The following is an 8224-nucleotide window of genomic DNA, read 5'->3' on the forward strand; positions in this document are numbered from 1 at the left end:
ACTGGGACGACGGCGGGGATGTCGGAGGGGGTCGGTGACGGGGACGACAGGTCACCTGAAACCATATAAGTTATCACTAACAACAAACATGACATGTTCAACTAGTTTTATTAATTCAACTAGTTCTTACTAAATAGAAACTTACTATAAATAGAAAAAAACTAGTTCTTTCTAAAAATAAAGTAGTTCAACTAGTTATATTAATTATCTTACTAAAAATAGATTAGTTCTGTTAATTCAACTAGTTCAACTAGTTTATTAATTTACTTACTAAACTAGTTCAACTACAACTAAAGTAGTTCAACTACCACTACTATTACTACTAAAAATCTAGTACTAACTAAGCAACATCTAGTACTAGCTAACCCTAAATTAACATCTACTACTACTAAATCTAGTACTAACTAGTGGCAGAGGGTGGGGGGCGACGGAGAGGTAGCTAAGGGCGGTGGGAGGAGGGCTGCCGGCGGAGGAGGGAGGAGGGGCGGCCGCAGGCGGAGGGAGGAGGGCGACGGCGGAGGAGGGAGGGGCGGCCGCAGGCGGAGGGAGGATGTGCGAGGAGGATGGAGGAGGGATGGAAGGAGGGGAGTACCTCGGCGGCGGACGGACGAAGGTGGTGGCGGCGGCGACGCACGATGACGGTTTACGCAGGCGAGAGTGAGAGTGTGAGTGAGAGGGTCGGTCGTGCGCGTGGGGATAAGGTAGGGATAGTTGTAGCACGTTTCCCGAAACGCACTACAGCTAACCTGAATAGCAGTAGCCCTCTATAGTAAAGTGCGCTACTACTATAGCTAGCGGGGGGTGAGGTCATGGCAACTATAGCAGTAGCGCTGTATGCGGTGCACGCGCTACTGCTATTTCCAAGTCAGCAGTGTGTTTTGGTCACACGCGTTGCTGCTAAGTAGCAGTAGCGTGGTATTTTGAAGAGCGCTACTGGTAAGATTCTGTGTATAGGCTTTTCCCTAGTAGTGGTATGTAAGAGTGATAGATAGTGCCCCGACAAGTTTCAATCTTCATGAATAATCTTATTGCTTTTTCCACGTGGGCATTGTCTCTCGGTGGATAATTGGCTGGCCTCTGCGTATCATCTTTGCTCTTCAGCCATGCGATTCTTCATGCGATTAGCCTTCATATAGATAGCTTCTTCTGCCTTTAAGAATTCTTGTGCTAGTGCATGTGTACAATATATGTCGAAGCTGCTTTACTATTCATCATTATTTATTTATTTTATATCTTAATATATTTTTTACAGGGGTCTTCCATGCCCATATATTTGATATTTCCATATCAATATTAGGTAATACTCCATTTTATAATATTTTCGATTCTATCAATATTCGGGTCGGGTATAGGTCCTCCGCACCCGAATAATTGATAGCAATATCAATATATGGAATTGGGCTTTGTTCACGCGGCTGCCCATGCCTTGCTATGTCCATATGATCGACATCTTACAAATGGAAATCATATTTTTGATCACATTCATTCTTTGTTTCTTAAAAAAATCTATTTCTTGTCTTAATTCTTTTAATATTTCTTCCTTTAATTCTTTCTTTATTATTTTTGAAAATTCTTCAAATCTTTTATCCATCTCTCGATCTATGTATTCACTGTCTAAAGGGTCAAGCCCCTTTAGAAGGCATTCTTGATATGTTTGATATTTTGGAGACTCTTCCTTCTTTATATCCTTCGAACTTGATGCATCCCCCTTTGTAGGATTTGGTGAAGCAGGTATGCGTCTTCTCTTTTGGATATAGTCTTTAGCTTTTGGATCGACATAATAATTTTCTCCTAATACTTTTCTTGCCTAAAACAAGGCTTCATTTATACTATCATATTTTTTGAATATTAGATCTTCTTCTTTTCTTTTTATGTCTATCTTCTCAATCATAATGTCTTCCCATGTCAAATATATGCCTAGTTTATTTCCATCAAACAAAATATATAATGTTTCTCCTTTTGGTATTTCAATCCTTTCTGACTTGGCAAATTTCTATTCAATTGGTTAAAATATTCTGCCAGACTATTGAGAGTTGATAACATATATCCTTTTTCCTCTGTCTTGACGGTATATTGGTACCAGAAATTATCCAATATGCACCGTTGAATTTCGTCAAGCTTGATATGGGCCTTTGGTTTGAAATTGAATGTATTTGGCTGAAATATTTTCGGCCTAATTTCTTCTCCAAAGAAGTAGCATTCATCCCTGGTGGGGAATAATCCTTTCTTCATTTCTGTAAATTTGATGCTCGAGTAAATATGGGAAGACATTTCTGCAAACCTGACATATTTTCTCGTGCATCAAATTTGCATTAATGAAGAAAGGAATATTCCCCACCAGAGATGAATGCTACTTCTTTGGGGAAGAAAATAGGATGAAAATATTTCAGCCAAATACATTCAATTTCAAGCCAAAGGCCCATATCAAGTTTGAAAAAATTCAACGGTGCATATTGGACAATTTTTAGTACCAATATATCGTTAAGAGAGAGGGAAAAGGATATATGTTAGCAATTCTCAATATCCTAGCAGAATAGTTTAACCAAATGAACAGAAATTTGCCAAAGTCAGAAATGATTGAAATACCAAAAGGAGAAACATTATATATTTTGTTTGATGGAAATAAACTAGGCATATATTTGACATGGGAAGACATTATGATTGAGAAGATATACGCAAAAAGAAGAGGAGAAGATCTAACATTCAAAAAATAAGATAGTATAAATGAAGCCTTATTTTCGGCAAGAAAGGTATTAGAAGAAAATTATTATTTTGACCCAAAAGCTAAAGACTATATCCAAAAGAGAAGAGGCGTACCTGCTTCACTAACTCCTACGAAGGGGGAGGCATCAAGCTCGAAGAATATAAAGAAGGAAGAGTCTCCAAAATATCAAACATATCAAGAATGCCTTCTAAAGGTACTTGACCCTTTAGACAGTGAATACATCAATCAAGAAATGGATAAAATATTTAAATAATTTTCAAAAATAATAAAGAAAGAATTAAAGGAAGAAATATTAAAAGAATTAAGACAAGAAATAGATGAAATTTTTGAAGAAATAAAGAATGAATGCGATCAAAAATATGATTTCCATCTGTTAGATGACGATCATATGGACATAGCAGGGCATGGGCAATCGCCTGAATAAAGCCCAATTCCATATATTGATACTGCTATCAATTATTCGGGCATGGAGAACCTATACCCGACCCGAATATTGATAGAATCTAGAATATTATAAAATGGAATATTACCAAATGTTGATATGGAAATATCACTATATGGGCAGGGAAGACCCCTGTAAATAATTATAATGTAAAATAAATAAATTATGATGAATAGTAAAGCAGCTTTGACATATATGCACGCTAAAGGCAGAAGAAGATATCTATCTAAAGGCTAATCACATGAAGAATTGCATGGCTGAAGAGCGAAGATGATACGCAGAGGCCAGCAAATTATTCACCGAGAGACAATGCCCACGTGAAAAAAGCAATGAGCCTGAAGATTAAAGTTTGTTGGGGCACTATCTCTCGCTCTTATCCATACCCTAGAAGGACACGCATGCATCCTACTACATATAAAATAAAGAAATGAAGGCTCCCGAAGGCCTCTCTTGCGGCTATAAAAGGAGTCATATGCCAAGGAGGAGAGACACCAGACGAAGAAGAACCGGCCACTGATAGAGCAGAGAGCTGCGACTCGGCTAGCAAGCTCATTGCTCAGTAGTAGTAGTTCCTCATTCTGTAATAAGATCCACAATATTCAGTGTATTGTAAGCTCACGAAGATAGTTAGAAGGTAATTTCCTTTAACTTGTGTAATCCCCTTCGAGGGCTCCCCAAACCGAAAGCCATATGTAAATTATGTTGTAGAAATGACGTAGTTTCATGTTTCACTTGGTATTTTAATTATGAATTTATGGAACGAGGTCATATGCTATGGATCCTTTAGGAGAATCCTCTGCTGGTAGTTCTCTGTTTAGCCTTGTGTGGCGTTTGAATGAGAACCTTGTGGCCTAGAGAAGTGTTCCCTTCGGATGGAACTGCCTAGGAAGACAATAGGAATTTACCCCATAAATTTGTAATTAAAAATATCAAGTAAATGAACCTAGCTACATCTGAAGCAACATAATAAAAAATATGGTAAGTACTCAGTAGGATTTTACACCACTGCGCACATTGTCGGTCGTATTGTTGGGCTCGCCAGCCCTTAATAGATCCTACATTAGAGAAGATAGATATACGATTTTTATCTGAATAGTATTTACTATTCACTAGGTAGGTTACTATTCACAATAGTGTTTACTATTCACTATACTATTTGGAATAGTACTTCACTATTCACAACAATATTTAATTTTATGCGTTCTAACCCGATTATTTCTTTAATGCAGAATCTACTAAGGGCTGACGAGGCCAACAATACGATTGACGGTGTGCGCAGTGGTGTAAAATCCTACTCAGTAATCACCATATTTTTCATTATGTTGTTTCAGATGTAGCTAGGTTCTTTTACTTGATATTTTAGTTACAAAATTTATGGGGTAAATTCCTATCATCTTCCCAGGCAGATCCACCCAAAAAGAACACTTCTCTATGGCTACAAGGTTCTCATTCAAATTCCACACAAGGCTAAACAGAGAACTATCGGCCGAAGTTTCTCCTATAGGATCTCTAGTATAAGAATTCGTCTCATAAATTCATAAATAAAAATACCAAGTAAAGCACGAGACTACATCATTTTCACAACATAATTTACATATGGCTTTTCCTTTCAGGAGGCCCCGAAGGGATTACACAAACTAAAGAAAATTACCTTCTAACTACCTCCGTGAGCTTACAATGCACTGCATATTGTGGCTCTTATTACAAGATGAGGAACTACTACTACTACTGAGCAATGAGCTTGCTAGCGGAGTCGCAACTCTCTGCTCTATCGGTGGTTGGTTCTTCTCTGTCTGGTATCTTTCCTCCTTGGCAGACGTCTCCTTTTATAGCCGCAAGAGAGGCCTTCGGAAGCCTTTGCTTCTTTATTTTATACGTAAGGATGCATGCGTGTATGGATAAGAGTGAGAAATAATGCCCCGACAAGGTTCAATCTTCAGAAATCTTTCAACTCATTGCTTTTTTCACATGGGCATTGTCTCCCAGTATACCCGACCCAAATAATTGATAGCAGTGAGAAACGAAATTACCCACGACAAACCGGCGCCACCAGTGGAAGCATCGAGAAGATTTCTATCTGGCTACATCGACTCCATCCTCTGCATTAAGTAACACCCAAAGGTTGACATTCTGAAGGGCAAGATGGCGATATCCCGTGGCCAATCACGCATGGAGGAGTTTCGGCCAGCGCGGGAGGAGACGTGGCAGAAACCAACAGATGGCTGGGCAAAATTGAATGTCGACGGAGCCTACCTTTAGGCGAGCGACACTAATGGAGCTGGCATGATCCTTCGAGACTCCAATGGGTCAGTCATCTTCGCCTTGTGCAGGTATTTGAGGACGTGCAGTAGCCCACTAGAGGCGGAGCTGGCGGCGATCAAGGAAGGCATTGAGTTAACACTGGAATGGAGCACCCTTTCATTTATTATCGAGTCGGATTGTGCAAACGCAGTGGTTGCGATCAAGAATCCAAACTTATAGATAGGTCTCCAACAGCGACCCTGGTCAGAGATATAAAATCGCTGCTAGAGGGAGCCCGTCGCTATACAATACTGCATGTACGGCGTGGGCAAAATAAGGTGAGTCATGCTCTAGGACAGATGGGTCATTTAGGACCTAAAACTGTTGTGTGGCCCAGAACTACACCGGATGAGGCTATGTTTGATAGCAAAGTATTATAAAAATTAAAGTATTGAAAACTACAGTAATTTAGTCAGCAGGTACACAATACCACAGTTTTGACACAACAGAGTATTTTGGAGCATTCGTGATGCAGAGGACCTGTTTGGTACAGTGACGTAAAATTAGTTGACTAGCTATTAGCACTGCAAACAAGCCTGTTTTCTAGCTGTTACCTGGTTAGCCATTGCATCCAGCAACAGACCAGCCTAAGAAGAAGCGCTGCTCTACCTGGCTGGTTGTATCATGCATAAGAACGCTGAGATCCACGCATCTAGGTAGGTGCGATCCATTGCAACACCATGTGAAAACATGCCATGCATGGCCTCTAAGTAGCAGCAGCGAGTCATGCGAGGCCTGGTACAATTTTGCCGCCGAGGGAGACAACTCCAGAAATGACAAGGCGGTGGCAACCGCGGCATGGAAGCGAGGGGAATTGTTGTGAATAGTGAGGAAAAGATAACGATGCGTCCCCTCGTTCTTTTATGGCTGCTTTGCTTTTATAAAAAGAGGTCCAGAGGTCTTTTTTTTATGCAGAGTAAAAACCATGGTTTCCCAAATACCGCGGTATTAAAACCACAGTTTTTAGAGGCAATCAAACAACTCGTTGTAAATAAAACTATGGTAATCTCAAAAACTGTATTATTTTCATAATACTTAGAAAATGCTTTGCTATCAAACAGGGTCTGAGATTGGTGGTGTGTGTATGAGCGATTGTAGTGACTCAGTTTGATCAATGAGAGATATCTTTACCCCACAAAAAAACAAGCATGCAAAACAAAAATAATTAGAGTTGCCTGGGTATATTGGGGTGAATGGGTGTAGTACACTGCTTCGGTGAGAAGCATGATTTACTCAACAGTGGACCTCATGATTTATAAGCGACCTTTTGAATAGAAAATAAAATTACGAGTGAACTCGTGTTTTATTTTTTCTATGAGAGCTAGGTTTTTTTTATGAAAGCACAACTGTAGTTGATATCGTTGTTTTAGGTTTCGCCAAGGGTTGAGATTTCTTCACTATGTCTCTACTCAATGTTGTTTTCGTCTCTAATCGCCTCACTGATATATTGTCAATATAATAAGTTAACAGAATAAAAATCACACTCATTTTCAGTTTTTTCATAAAATTTTATTTAGATGCTTACTCTAAACAATATTTCTTTCATAATTCTTTATCATCAACTTATACTATGTTTTCTAAATTGTCTCATGTTTTTCAAACTTAAATTATTTGTTAACAGTTCCCGCAGCAACGCACGGGGTATCATCTACTTTTTGAAACGTGTGAACATTTCTAACTGCCATTAACATTTTCTGAATGGTATGAAATATTTTTTTACACTCTATAAATATTGAAACGAGTGAAGGATTTAAATGTCATGAACATTTCTGTTCAGTGGTACGAACATTTCTTAAAAATTATGTGAACGAAATATTTACACTAAATTAACATTTTTCACATTAGATAAATTAAGTTTTAAAATATACTCTCTCTGTTCACAAATATAAGACGTTCTTGTTCTATTTTTTCTGTATCGGATGTATATATACATTTTAATGTGTTTGTTCACTTATGTTGGTCCTTATGTACACATATTGAAATATCCAACACGTTGTATTTGTGAAGGGGGAGAGGGGGGGGAGAGAGAGTATGTATTTATAATATTTGTGAAATATAAGCAAAAAGAGAAGGATGAACGAACAAAAAAGTGAAGGATGAAGCTACTAGGCCGAACCAATAACAACACCCTAAGACTAGCCACAGTGGGAGTAACTCCAGCAGTAACATCGATTCTAACTCAGCAAATTTGCTTGTGTGGCAATGAATTAATGAGGAGAGAGATAGTTTGAGTAACTTAACTAGTTACTGTAACATGACATGTCCCAATGCAATATGAGTCTATAACCTAATAAATGAACATTTGCATGACACCACACTTATGTTACTATCCAGTATGAAGGTAGTAACACAGTGTAGGGATATGTGTATGTTACTCTCCATCGTGGCTAGTCTAAGGCGAGACCTCCTCTGTTGCCGTGCTGGCGAGACAAAGCGCTGCCAGCGAACTGTGATTCGATCTTAGAGCAAATCTTATATGTCGCCTTAAGCGCTGATTGCAGTTCATTCTGCAAACCGGCGCACGCCCCCTCCTCCGCTCCGGCCCGGCCCATTTTACTCTTTTTGTTTCTTTAAACATGAAAAAAAAATCAACATACGACTTCATGCTTCAATAATTAGGACAGCTCATGTTCCATGCTTACTTTTTCTTCTTTTTGTCGTGTGTTAAATTTTTAGTGCTAAAATGAGGACTTGGTTTTTTTTTTTTTTGTTTTTTCCTTTTTTCAAATGCATTAACTTTTTTCAAATTCATGTAC

The sequence above is a fragment of the Triticum dicoccoides genome, chromosome 2B (genome assembly GCF_002162155.2).
Source record: "Triticum dicoccoides isolate Atlit2015 ecotype Zavitan chromosome 2B, WEW_v2.0, whole genome shotgun sequence".
NCBI classification, from domain to species: Eukaryota; Viridiplantae; Streptophyta; class Magnoliopsida; order Poales; family Poaceae; genus Triticum; species Triticum dicoccoides.